We start from the raw sequence: 13,623 nt of genomic DNA, 5'->3' as shown, positions 1-13,623 counted from the left end.
AAAGAAGAGAAAGAGGAAGCAGAACGGGGAAGGACAGCAGAAGAAAAAAAGAGATCACATGAAGATGACACCTTTTAAGATGAGTAAGCAGGAAATTGTTAGTTGTAGGAACCAATTAAAGGCCACTACAGCACTATATGGAACTAGTATTATGCCAAACTGCAAATATCTTTAACTTCATTAAGTTTTGGTGGTAACTGACAATGTTTGAAAGTGTCAGAATCTGAAAAAACTAAAAAAGACACTGTCATGGATTAAATTGTTTCCCCCCCAAAACGGGTCAACCTAGTTAGGCCATGATTCTCAGTATTGTGTGGTTGTCCTCCATTTTGTGATTTTAATTTGCTGTTAAAGAGAATTAGGGTGAGATTGTAACACCCTTACTAAGATCATATCCCTGATCCAATGTAAAGGGAATTTCCCTGGGGTGTGGCCTGCACCATCTTTTATCTTACAAGAGATAAAAGGAAAGGGAAGTGAGCAGAAAGTGGGGGAACTTATACCACCAAGTAGCACCAGGAGCAGAGCACGTCCTTTGGACCTGGGGTTCCTTTGGGGAGAAGTTCCTACTCCAGGGGATGATTGATGACAAGAACCTTCTTTGAGAGCCAACAGGGAAAGCCTTCCCCTGGAGCTGACGCCCTGAATTTGGACTTCTAGCCTACTAGACTGTGAGAGAATAAACTTCTGTTTGTTAAAGCCATTCACTTGTGGTATTTCTGTTACAGCAGCACTAGATAACTAAGACAGACACTATTGAATTATGAAGCAATGGAAACAAGCAAGGTTAATGATAAAGAGAAATGAGCCACTGGAGAAAAAGACAAATACAGCACAGTATTTTTTAGGAAGAACTAATTCCATTTGTTTCCCTTACAGTAAGAAGGAGTGATTCTAAGACAAGGAATTCTCATGTTTAACAAATTATTGTGACCTGACCTACTTTGTTGTTGTTGTTAGATGCCGTCAAGTCCATTCTGACTCATAGCAACCCCATGTACAACAGAACGAAACATCGCCCGGTCTTTTGCCACCCTCACAATCGTTGTTCTGCTTGAGCCCATTGTTGCAGCCACAGTGGCAATCCATTTCATCCAGGCTCTCTCTCTTTTCCCCTCACCCTCTACTTTACCAAGCATGATGTCCTTCTCCAGGGACTGATCCCCCGATAATATGTCCAAAGTATGTGAGATGCAGTATTGCCACCCATGCTTCTAAGGAGCGTTCTGGTTGTACTTCTTCCATAACAAATTTTTCGTTCTTTTGGCAGTCCATGGTATATTCAATACTCTTCACCAGTGCCACAATTCAAAGGCATCAATTCTTCTTTGGTCTTCCTTACTCCATCATCAAGCTTTTGCATGCATATAAGGCAATTGAAAACACCATGGCTTGAGTCAGGCGCACCTTAGACTTCAAGGTGACATCTTTGCTTTTCAACACTTAAAGAGATCTTTTGCAGCAGATTTGCCCAATGCAATGCATTGTTGGATTTCTTGACTGCTGCTTCCATGGGTGCTGATTGTGGATCCAAATAAAATTAAATCCTTGACAACTTCAATCTCTTCTCCCTTTATCATGATATTTCTTATTAGTCCAGTTGTGAGGTTTTTTTTTTTTTTTTTTTATGTTGAGGTGTAATCTATAGTGAAGGCTGTGGTCTTTGATCTTCATCAGTAAGTGCTTCAAGTCCTCTTCACTTTCAGCAAGCAAGGTTGTGTCATCTGCATAATGCAGGTTGTTAATGAGTCTTCCTCCAATCCTGATGCCTCATTCTTCTTCATATATTCCAGCTTCTTGGATTATTTGCTCAGCATAAAGACTGAATAAGTATGATAAAAGGATACAACCCTGACACACAGCTTTCCTGACTTTAAACCAATCAGTATCTCCTTGGTCTGTTCAAACAACTGCCTCTTAATCTATGTACAGGTTCCTCATGAGCACAATTAACTGTTCTGGAATTCCCATTCTTCGCAATGTTATCCATAATTTGTTATGGTCCACACAGTCGAAGAATGCCTGTGCACAATCAATAAAACATAGATAAACATCTTTCTGGTATTTTCTGCTTTCAGCCAGGATCCATCAGGCATCAGCAATAATATCCCTGGTTCCATATCATCTTCTGAATCCAGCTTGAATTTCTGGCAGTTCCCTGTTGATATACTGCTGCAGCCACTTTTGAATAATCTTCAGCAAAATTTTACTTGCATGTGATATTAATGATATTGTTTGATAATTTCCACCTTTAGTTGGATCACCTTTCTTGGAAATAGGCATAAATATGAATCTCTTCTAGTTGGTTGGCCAGGTAGCTGTCTTCCAAATTTTTGGGCATATATGAGTACGCAGTTCCAGTGCTGCATTCATTTATTGAAACATCTCAATTGGTATCCCATCAATTCCTGGAGCCTTGTTTCTTTGCCAATGCTTCAGTGCGGCTTGGACTTCTTCCTTCAGTACCATTGGTTCCTGATCATATGCTACCTCCTAAAATGGTTGAATGTCGATCAATTCTTTATGGTATAGTGACTCTGTGTATTCCGTCCATCTTCTTTTGATGCTTCCTGTTGTGTTTAATATTTTCCCCATCGAATCCTTCACTATTGCAACTTGAGGCTTGAATTTTTTCTTCAGTTCCTTCAGCTTGAGAAATGCCAAGTGTGTTCTTCCCTTTTGGTTTCCTAACTCCAGTTTTTTACACATGTCATTATAATACTTTGTCTTCCCGAGCTGCCCTTTGAAATCTTCTGTTCAGCTCTTTTACTTCATCTCTTCCATTCACTTCAGCTACTCTACGTTCAAAAGCAAGTTTCAGAGTCTCTTCTGACATCCGTTTTGGTCTTTCTCTCCTGTCTTTTTAATGACCTCTTTCTTTCTTCATGTATGATGTCCTTGATGTCATTCCACAACTAGTCTGGTCTTCGGTCATTAGCATTCAGCGCATCAAATCTATTCTTGAAATGGTCTCTAAATTCAGGTGGGATATACTCAAGGTCGTACTTTGACTCTCGTGGACTTGTTCTAATTTTCTTAAGGTCCAACTCGAACTTGCATATAAGCAATTGATGGGCTGTTCTGCAGTCAGCCCCTGGTCTTGATCTGACTGATGATACTGATGATAGTGTATTTCCACAGATGTAGTCAATTTGATTCCTGTGTATTTCATCCATGTGTACAGTCATCATTTATGTTAGCAAAAAAAGGTATTTGCAATGAAGAAGTCATTGGTCTTACAAAATTCTATCATGTGATCTCCAACATCATTTCTATTACCAAGGCCATATTTTCCAACTACGAAACCTTCTTCTCTGCTTCCAACTTTTGCATTTCAATCACCAGTAATTATCAATGCATTCCGATTGCATGTTGGATCAATTTCAGACTGCAGAAGTTGGTAAAAATCTCAATTTCTTTTTCTTGGTCTTAGTGGTTGGTGCGTAAATTTGAATAATAGTCTTATTAACTGATCTTCCTTGTAGGTGTATGAATATTATCCTATCACTGACAGTGTTGTACTTCAGGATAGATCTTGAAATTTTCTTTTTGACGATGAATGCAATGCCATTCCTCTTCAAGTTGTCATTACTAGCATAGTAGGCCATATGATTGTCTGATTCAAAATGGCCAATACCAGTCCATTTCAGCTCACTAACGCTTAGGATATCTATCTTTTTGCCTTCCATTTCATTTTTGATGATTTCCAATTTTCCTAGATTCATATTTCATATATTCCACATTCCAATTATTAATGGATGTTTGCAGCTGTTTCTCCTCATTTTGAGTCATGCCACATCAGCAAATGAAGGTCCCGAAGCTTGACTCCATCCATGTCGTTAAGGTCGACTCTACTTTGAGGAGGCAGCTCTTCCCCAGTTGTATCTTCAGTGCCTTCCAACCTGAGGGGCTCATCTTCTGGCACTATATCAGACAATGTTCTGCTGCTATTCATAATGTTTTCACCAGCTAATTCTTTTCAGAAGTAGACTGTTGGGTCCTTTTTCCTAATCTGTCTTAGTCTGGAAGCTCAGCTGAAACCTGTCCTCCATGGGTGACCCTGCTGGTATTTGAATACTAGTGGCATAGCTTCCAGCATCACAGCAACACACAAGCCCTGACACACGTGTAGGGGTGACCTCCTTAGGAATTAATTTTTACAATAGGTGTTCTAAATCCTGTCTGTATAAATGCTGGAAGTACCTAGAGGGTCTGGGTTATGTACACCGTTTTCACCTCTTAGTAATATCTAGAGAACACTAATTTACAAAGTTGTGATCTTGCTGAGTGACTATATAAAGTTCCAGTGAACAATCTGATCATGGGAGATTTTTAGCAAATGTTATATTTTAGATAAATTTATATATTATTAAATATCTGGACAAATAGAGCCCCTGTATGTGTTATGTAGAGACAAACAACTCTATTAGGGATTTTTGGCAATTCTAACCCTGCCTGTAGTTAATAAACATCTACTTTAGAGGCTTAGATATAAGAGATTTTAAAGAAGGTGGAGTTTTATAATTGTTAAATTGTGATCCCAGTACTTCACCACTTAGGTGTGAGGCCTTAGGCAAGTTACTTAATCTTTCTGAGCTTCAGCTTCCTTATTGATAAAACAGGGACCTTATATGTTAATGCCAACCTCATAGGTTGTTATGAGGCTGAAACAAGGGAGCTGGGGGTGAGCATGGGTTTCGGAGTTAGCTAGATTGATAGCTCCGCACAGACAACTAGAGAGCTTTAGCTGAATTACTTTCCATCTCATCTCTAAGGCTGTTTCCTGTATAACATAAAAATAATAATACTTCAAAGCTTATAGTAAAAGTGAAAGAATATACGTAAAATGCTCAGCACATAAGATGGGTAAAAATATTGGTTCCCTTCCTTTCCTCCTCTGTTCCAGAGGATTTTTACTTATTGCATCAAGGAAAGCAATCCTTGAAACACTGTCCAATGCAACATGACAGCTTGCCTGAACCACAGTTGATTGGTTGTCTATTGCTGAAGTACTACTACTAATGAAATTCTCAGGGTTTTTTTTTTTTTTTTCTTCTTTAAAATAGCTTCCATCAGTTTTTAGCTTAAAATTTCCCATTTGTTTAGCATTCAAACTATTTCCCAAGGACCTAAAGAAGCAATCGAGTGGAAGAAGCTGGAGTGGGATAAAAGTAGGAATTCTATGGTGAGTGGAATCTTAAAACTGCAACCAATTCTTGTAGCTAATAATCTGGTGATATGGCAGATTAAATTCCCCTGAAGCTCTGTAAAGACGTGCATAAAATCAGGAAAAACCACTGTCCTGTGGATGAGCAAGTTATACACTGTGCCACTATGTTGAGGAGAAGTGAATTTGAAGTTCACCGCCAACCCTCAAGATTCAAAGTACTACGCCAGGGCCATCATACTGACATCATATCTGTCAGGACCTGGCTTTTCCATGAAGATCGTCCTCTTCAAGAAGATACCCGCTGTGGTGCAATTAATTACTTAATATGACCCTTCTATCCATAGCCTTTGTAATTCCCACCAAATGACTGGGTGGGATTACGCAAACAAGGTGTTTGTGGCCCACCAAGGGGATTGGATAGCTTGCTAATAATAAGGTGCATCGCACCATTGTGGGGGGGTGGGACCATGCAAATAAGGTGTATGGAGCCCTAACGAGGGGTGAAATAATGGTGTGGCAGCAGCATCTGACCTCCTCTAACTTCACCAGGGGGAAAGAGAATCAAGATCAACGAACGGCTCAAAGCTGATTCCTATAAGGCAGAGGTCAGACATCCCTCCTCTCTCTGCCATCTTTACTGATTCTGACACCAACCATCCCTCCCATGGCACTCTCTACTTCTCTGCTGAGTTCAATAATTTGTTGCAGTGGCCACACAGAACTCACAGACAATAACCACAATTACGCAGTTTATTAGGGAAGTAACAGGTTCAGGAATGCTTAGGATACAGTTCTTCCATCAGGACAGATTTTTCTCAGCCTTGCCTGCGGGCACACCTCTCTGGCTGCTTGGCCACTGCTCTGCTCATGCAAGTGTTACAAAACTCTATTAGCTCTGCCAATACGTGCCCCAAGGCACCCTGCTATGCCAGTAAGCCTCAGCCCAAAGGCACTCAATTCTAGGTCCAGGTTGGCAAACCTAGGTCCATCAAGTGTCTGGGAGCACCCTACTCCGCCAGCAAGCCTCCTGCCCAAAGGCACACAGCTTTCTAGCTCTGTGGGCTGGGAAGCCCACCATGCTCTCTCCTGCCAGTCTCTCCTGCTGCCACTTCTCTGCCACCACTTCTCTCCACTTTCAGTGTTATAACTCTCTCACTGTTTCTCTCGGTCTCCTGGTTCCAGGAGCTTCTCAGCGCAGGGATCTCGGGTCCAAAGGACATGCTCTGCTCCTTGGTTCTTCTTCCTTGGTGGTAGTGAGATCCTCTCCTCCCAACTCTGAGATGGTAAAACTGACCAATCCCCTTGTTAGGGTTCCATACGCCTTATTAGCATGGTCTCACCCAATCTTTTGAGTGGGAGTTACAAGGCATGGCAAGAAAAGCCACACAAAAGTGACCTATCGTGCCACAAGGGGATCGGTCAGTTTTGCCATCCCCTTTTTCTAGGCTTAAAGGAACAGAGAGAGAGAGGGGTAGCAGAGGCAGCAGAACCAGAAAGAGAGGAAGAGCTGTAACACTGGAGATGGCGAGAAGTTGCGGTAGAGAAACAGCAGCTGCAGAGGCAGTGGAACCAGGAGACCAACAAATCGGCAGGAGATGGCACAGTGGGCTTCCTGGCCCACAAAGCAAGAGAGCCGAGTGCCTTTGGGCTGAGGATTCCTGGCAGACTGGGTGCCTCTGGGCACTTACTGGCAGAGCTAGAAGAATTTTGTAACAATTGCCCAAGCCAGGCTGACGGATCTAGGGCCAGAGAGAGGCTGTCTGTGGGCATGGCTCAGAAAAGGCTGTCCTGATCTAAGTACTATAGCCTGAATTGTTTCTGATACTGAATTGTAACCTGCTACTTCCCTAATAAACCCTGTAATCATTAGTATTGCCCATGAGTTTTGTGTGGCCATTGTAATGAATTATCAAACCCAGCAGAGAAGTAGAGTGCTTAGGAGGGATGGTTAGTGTCAGAATTGGTAAAAAGATTGGAGGATGGAGGCATGTCTGAATTCTGCCTTGTAGGAATTAGTCTTGGGCTGTTGGTCTTGATTCTCCTTCCCCCTTGTGAAGTTAGAGGAAGTCAGATGCGTCCCCCATGCCATTTTTACATCCCCTGTGGGCTTTCCTCATGCCCTAAAAAATGCCTGACTATCTTAGCTGCAATCCTTGAAAAAATGGTGCTTGAAGTCAAGGAATGAAAGTGACATTTGATTTCTGAGTATATTGCCAGGCCCCAATTTGATTTCCCGTCCTGTATTGATTTCCAAAGTGGTTGTACCATTTTACATTCCCACCAACAGTGTATAAGTGTTCCAGACACTCCACATCCTCTCCAACATTTATTATTTTGTGTTTTTTGGATTAATGCCAGCCTTATTGGAGTAAGATGGAATCGCATTGTAGTTTTGATCTGCATTTCTCTAATGGCTAATGATGGTGAGCATTTCCTCATGTATCTGTTAACTACCTGAATGTCGTCTTTAGTGAAGTGTCTATTTATATCTTTTGCCCATTTTTTAATTGGGTTGTTTGCCTTTTGCAGTTGAGTTTTTGCAGCATAGTGCAGATTTTAGAGATCAGGTGCTAATCAGAAATGTTAGAGCTAAAAACTTTTTCCCAGTCTTTACTCTTTTGGTAAAGTCTTTGGATGACCATAGGTGTTTGATTTTTAGGAGCTCCCAGTTATCTAGTTTGTCTTCTGCATTGTTGGTGATGTTTCGTATACTATTTATGCCATGTATTAGGGCTCCTAACATTGTCCCTATTTTTTCTTCCATGATCTTTATCATTTTAGATTCTATATTTAGGTCTTTGATCCATTTTGAGTTTGTTTTTGTGCATGGTGTGAGGTATGGGTCTTGTTTCATTTTTTTGCAGATGGATATACACTTATGTCAGCACCATTTGTTAAAAAGGCTATCTTTTCCCCCATTGAACTGACTTTGGGCCTTTGTCAATTATCTGCTGCTCATCTGTGGATGGATTATTTCTGGATTCTCAATTCTGTTCCATTGGTCTATGTATCTGTTGTTGTACCAGGACCAGGCTGTTTTGACTACTATGGCGGTATAATAGATTCTAAATTCAGGTAGAGTGAGGCCTCCCACTTTGTTCTTCTTTTTCAGTAATGCCTTATTTATCTGGGGCCTCTTTCCCTTCCATATGAAATTGGTGATTTGTTTCTCCATCTAATTAAAGAATGTCCTTGGGATTTGGATTGGAATTGCACTAAATGTATAGATCGCTTTTGGTAGAATAGACATTTTTATAATGTTAAGTCTTCCTATCCATGAGCAAGGTATGTTCTTCCACTTATGTAAGTCTCTTTTGGTTTCTTGCAGAAGTGTATTGTAGTTTTCTTTGTATAAGTCTTTTACATCTCTGGTAAGATTTATTCCTAAGTATTTTATCTTCTTGGGGGCTACTGTAAATGGCATTGATTTGGTGATTTCCTTTGTGATGTTCTTTTTGTTGGTGTAGAGGAATCCAACTGATTTTTGCATGTTTATCTTGTATCTCGATACTCTGCTGAACTCTTCTATTAGTTTCAGTAGTTTTCTGGAGGATTCCTTAGGGTTTTCTGTGCATAGATCATGTCATCTGCAAATAGAGATACTTTGACTTCTTCCTTGCCAATCTGGATGCCCTTTATTTCTTTATCTAGCCTAATTGCTCTGGCTAGGACTTCCAGCACAATGTTGAATAAGAGTGGTGATAAAGGGCATCTTTGTCTGGTTCCCGAACTCAATGGGAATGTTTTCAGGCTCTCTCCATTTAGGGTGATGTTGGTTTTGTATAAATGCCTTTTATTATGTTGAGGAATTTACCTTCTACTCCTATTTTGCTGAGAGTTTTTATCGTGAATGAGTGTTGAACTTTGTCAAATGCCTTTTCTGCATCGATTGATACAATCATGTGATTCTTGTCTTTTGTTTCATTCATGTGGTGGATTACATTAATTGTTTTTCTAATGTTGAACCATCCCTGCATACCTGGTATGAATCCCACTTGGTCATGGTGAACTATTTTTTTGATATGTTGTTGAATTCTCTTGGCTACAATTTTGTTGAGGATTTTTGCATCTACATTCATGAGGGATATAAGTCTGTAATTTTCTTTTCTTGTGGTGTCTTTACCTGGTTTTGGTATCAGGGAGATAGTGGCTTCATAGGAGTTTGGTAGTATTCCATCCTTTTCTATGCTCTGAAATACCTTTAGTAGTAGTGGTGTTAACTCTTCTCTAAAAGTTTGGTAGAACGCTGCAGTGAAGCCGTCTGGAGGGTCAGGGGTTTTTTTTTTGGGGAGTTTTTTGATTACCTTTTCAATCTCTTCTTTTGTTATGGGTCTATTTAGTTGTTCTATCTCTGTTTCTGTTAGTTTAGATAGGTAGTGTGTTTCTAGAAATTCATCCATTTCTTCTAGGTTTTCAAATTTGAGTATAGTTTTTCATAGTAATCTGATATGATTCTTTTAATTTCAGTTGGGTCTGTTGTAATATCGCCCATTTCATTTCTTATTCAGGCTATTTGCTTCCTCTCCGGTTTTTCTTTTGTCACTTGGCTAATGGTTTATCAATTTTGTTGAGTTTTTCAAAAAACCAGCTTTTGGCCTTGCTAATCCTTTCAATTGTTTTTCTGTTTTCTATTTCATTTAGTTCAGCTCTAATTTTTATTTTTTTGTTTTCTTCTGGTGCCTGTGGGGTTCTTTTGTTGCTCTTTTTCTATTTGTTCAAGTTGTAGGGATAGTTCTTTGATTTTGGCCCTTTCTTCTTTTTGGATGTGTGCATTTATGGATATAAATTGGTTTCTGAGCACTGCTTTTGCTGTGTCCCAAAGTTTCTGATAGGAAGTGTTTTCATTCTCATTGGATTCTATGAATTTCTTTATTCCATCCTTAATGTCTTCTATAATCCAGTCTTTTTTGAGCAGGGTACTGTTCAGTTTCCAAGTGTTTGATTTCTTTTCCCTGCTTTTTCTGTTATTGATTTCCACTTTTATGGCCTTATGGTCAGAGAAGATGCTTTGTAATATTTCAATGTTTTGGATTCTGCTAAGGCTTGCTTTATGACCTACTATGTGGTCTATTCTAGAGAATGTTCCATGTGCACTAGAAAAGAAGGTATGCTTGGTTGCTGTTGGGTGGAGTGTTCTGTATATGTCTATGAGGTCAAGTTGGTTGATTGTGGGATTTAGATCTTCTGTGTCTTCATTGAGCTTCTTTCTGGATGTCCTGTCCTTCACTGAAAGTGGTGTGTCGAAGTCTCCTACTATTTTTGTGGAGCTGTCTATCTCACTTTTCAATGCTGATAGAGTTTATTTTATGTATCTTGCAGCCCTGCCATTGGGTGCATAAATATTTAATATGGTTATATCTTCTTGGTGTTTTGTCCCTTTAATCATTATATAGTGTCCTTCCTTATCCTTTCTGATGGATTTAACTTTAAAGTCTATTTTGTCAGAAATTAATATTGCCACTCCTGCTCTTTTTTGATTGTTGTTTGCTTGATATATTTTTTCCAGCCTTTGAGTTTTAGTTTGTTTGTGTCTCTAAGTCTAAGGTGTGTCTCTTGTAGGCAGCATATAGACGGATCGTGTTTGTTAATCTATTCTGCCACTTTCTGTCTCCTTATTGGTACATTTAGTCCATTTACATTCAGGGTAATTGTGGATAGGTATGAATTTAGTGCTATCATTTTGAGGTCTTTTTTTGTGTGTCGACAACTTCTTTTTCCCACTTGATTTTATGTGCTGAGTAGATTTTCTTTATATATTGTCCTTTCCTCATATTTGTTGTTGTTGATTATGTTTCTGCTGAGTCTGTAATTTTCCCTAGTATTTTATTTTGATGAGTAGGATAGTTTGTCTCCTTTGTGGTTACCTTATTATTTACGCCCATTTTTTAAAATTTATAACTAACTTTTACTTCTTTGTATTGCCGTATCGTCCTCTCCATATGGAAGGTGTATGATTACATTTCTTAGCCTCTCTTTATTATTTTAATGCTGTCTTCTTTCACATAATAACATCGCCATTACCCTGTGTTGGGTTTTTTTTTTTTAATCTTGCTTTTTTGTTGTTGTTTTTTGGATTTCCCTGCGTGGGTTGACTTCTGGTCGCCCTGGCCAGTGTTCTAGTCTTGGGTCGATACCTGATATTATTGATTTTCTAACCAAAGAACTCCCTTTAGTATTTCTTGTAGTTTTGGTTTGGTTTTTACAAATTTCCTCAACTTGTGTTTATCTGGAAATGTGTTAATGTCACGTTCATATTTAAGAGACAGTTTTGATAGATATATGATTCTTGGCAGGTAATTTTTTTTCCTTCCATTTTTTGAATATGTCATCCCATTGTCTTCTTGCCTGCATGGTTTCTGCCGAGTAGTCTGAGCTTATTGTTATTGGCTCTCCCTTGTAGGTGACTTCTTTTATCCCCCGCTGCTCTTATAATTGTCTCTTTATCTTTGGTTTTGGCAAGCTCAATTACAATACATCTTGGTGACTTTCTTTTAACATCTGCCTTACGTGGAGCTCGATGAGCATCTTGGATGGGTATCTTCTCATCTTTCACAATATCAGGGAAGTTTTCTGCCAACAAATCCTCAACAATTTTCTCTGTATTTTCTGTTATCCCTCTCTGTTCTGGTACTCCAATAATCACTTGTAGGTTATTTCTCTTGATAGAGTCCCACATAATTCTTAAGGTTTCTTCATTTTTTTAAATTCTTTTATCTGATTTTTCTTCAAGTATATTAGTGCCAAGTAATTTATCTTCGAGTTTAGAAATTGTAGCTTCTACTTGCTCAGTTCTGCTCCTCTTTCTATTGAGTTATCTAATTCTGTAATTTTATTGTTAATCTTCGAATTTCTGATTGCTGCTATGGATTTTTCCAGGTTATTAAACTTTTCATTATGTTCCTGAATAATCTTTCTAATTCCTTCAATTGCTTTATCTGTGTTTTCCTTGGCTTGTTCTGCATATTGCCTCATTTCCTTCCTGCTGTCTTGAAGGGTCCTGCATCTTAAACTTTTGTATTCTGCATCTGGTAATTCCAGGGATGCGCTTTCATCTAAAAGATGCCTGGATTCTTTGTTTTGAGTGCCTGTTGTGGTGATCATGGCCTGTTTCTTTATGTGACTTGATACTGACTATTGTCTCTGAGCCATCTATAACTTATTGTATTTAAGTTTATGCTTACTTACTGTGTCACAGCTGCTTGCTTTGTTTTGTTTTCATATACCCCTATGGGTTGCTTGAGTGAGCTAGCTTGATTATTTTTGCCTTTGGAGCTCTGTTGTCCTGTCCCCAGCTGGCTAGAGCTGTTATCAAGTATATCAGTCTAGGAGTCCATTCAGTTTTCTTGTATGAATTCAGCTTAGGTTTCCAGGTAGCTGATATTAAGCGTGTGGTACAGGCTCTGTCCTACAGTCTTAGAGGGGCAGGGGTGATTGGCGTATATACCCGTATCTGATTGCAGCAGGGGGTCATGCTCTGAGCAAGGTAGGGGGTTGAGAACCAACCCCCAAATATCTCTGAGGAAAACGCGTCTCTGTTCCCTAGAGTGTGCTGGTCGGTGGGCTCTGCAGAGGGACCATGGGCACCCGAAGTTTTTGTTGTAAGGACTAGGAGGTACCAGTTATCCCTGGACCCCTGTAGCGGGTGGCTGGGTAACCCAAGTGGAGCCACCACTCCTTAGGTCCCTGTTGCGGGTAGGTGAGGACCTTGTTTAATAGGCAAAGCAATGTCAAACATCAAAACACCCACCTCTCCACCACACCGCTGATATGATTGGAGTTTGCCAACAAGTGCCTATTCTCCCGAAATAGGCCCACATAGGTTTGTGCAGAATGGAAAGGTGTTCAAGGTCCATGGACGGTTTATGCCTGGACAGGAGCCGCTTCTGTCCTGATCTACCCCGGTTAATGGAGCTAGCAAATTATCTTCTCCCCCGAGTTGCAATTTTTTTCCTTCCCCAAGGCCAGGAGGACGGCTCCAGATGCTCACCAGGGTCTATCTCACTCCTAGGGATTCAGCCGCTGAAGCTGGCTTGGGGGTGGGGCAGGGTGCAGTAAAACATGCGCAAGTACTTAGCTTTTGCTGAGAGCGCCCTTCTCCTCAGGTTCTGGACGTGTGAGTGGGCTGTGTGGCTGGCTGCTTCTCTCTGAGGAAACTGTGGCTGAACACTAGGACCAGCCCACCCCCACCGACTCCGCCGCCCCTCCGGGAATGGTGCCTGAGGGCTCCCCACGATTCAGGTTTGGGAACTCCTCTCCGCTTCTGAACGGTCTCTTCCTTACCCTGCTCCTCAGTTCGTTGTCTAAGCTTGCCTTTGATGATCAGGGCTCCCAGCTTGTCACAAATATACTTGTTTCACTTGTTTTTTCAGGTCTATGTTGTAAAGAGGGCTCAACGTTAGCATCTGTCTATTCCGCCATATTGGCTCTGCCTCCTCCGAACTTATTCTTATTGG

The sequence above is a fragment of the Loxodonta africana genome, chromosome 9 (assembly GCF_030014295.1).
Source record: "Loxodonta africana isolate mLoxAfr1 chromosome 9, mLoxAfr1.hap2, whole genome shotgun sequence".
NCBI lineage: Eukaryota > Metazoa > Chordata > Mammalia > Proboscidea > Elephantidae > Loxodonta > Loxodonta africana.
This window is presented reverse-complemented; position numbering follows the sequence as displayed.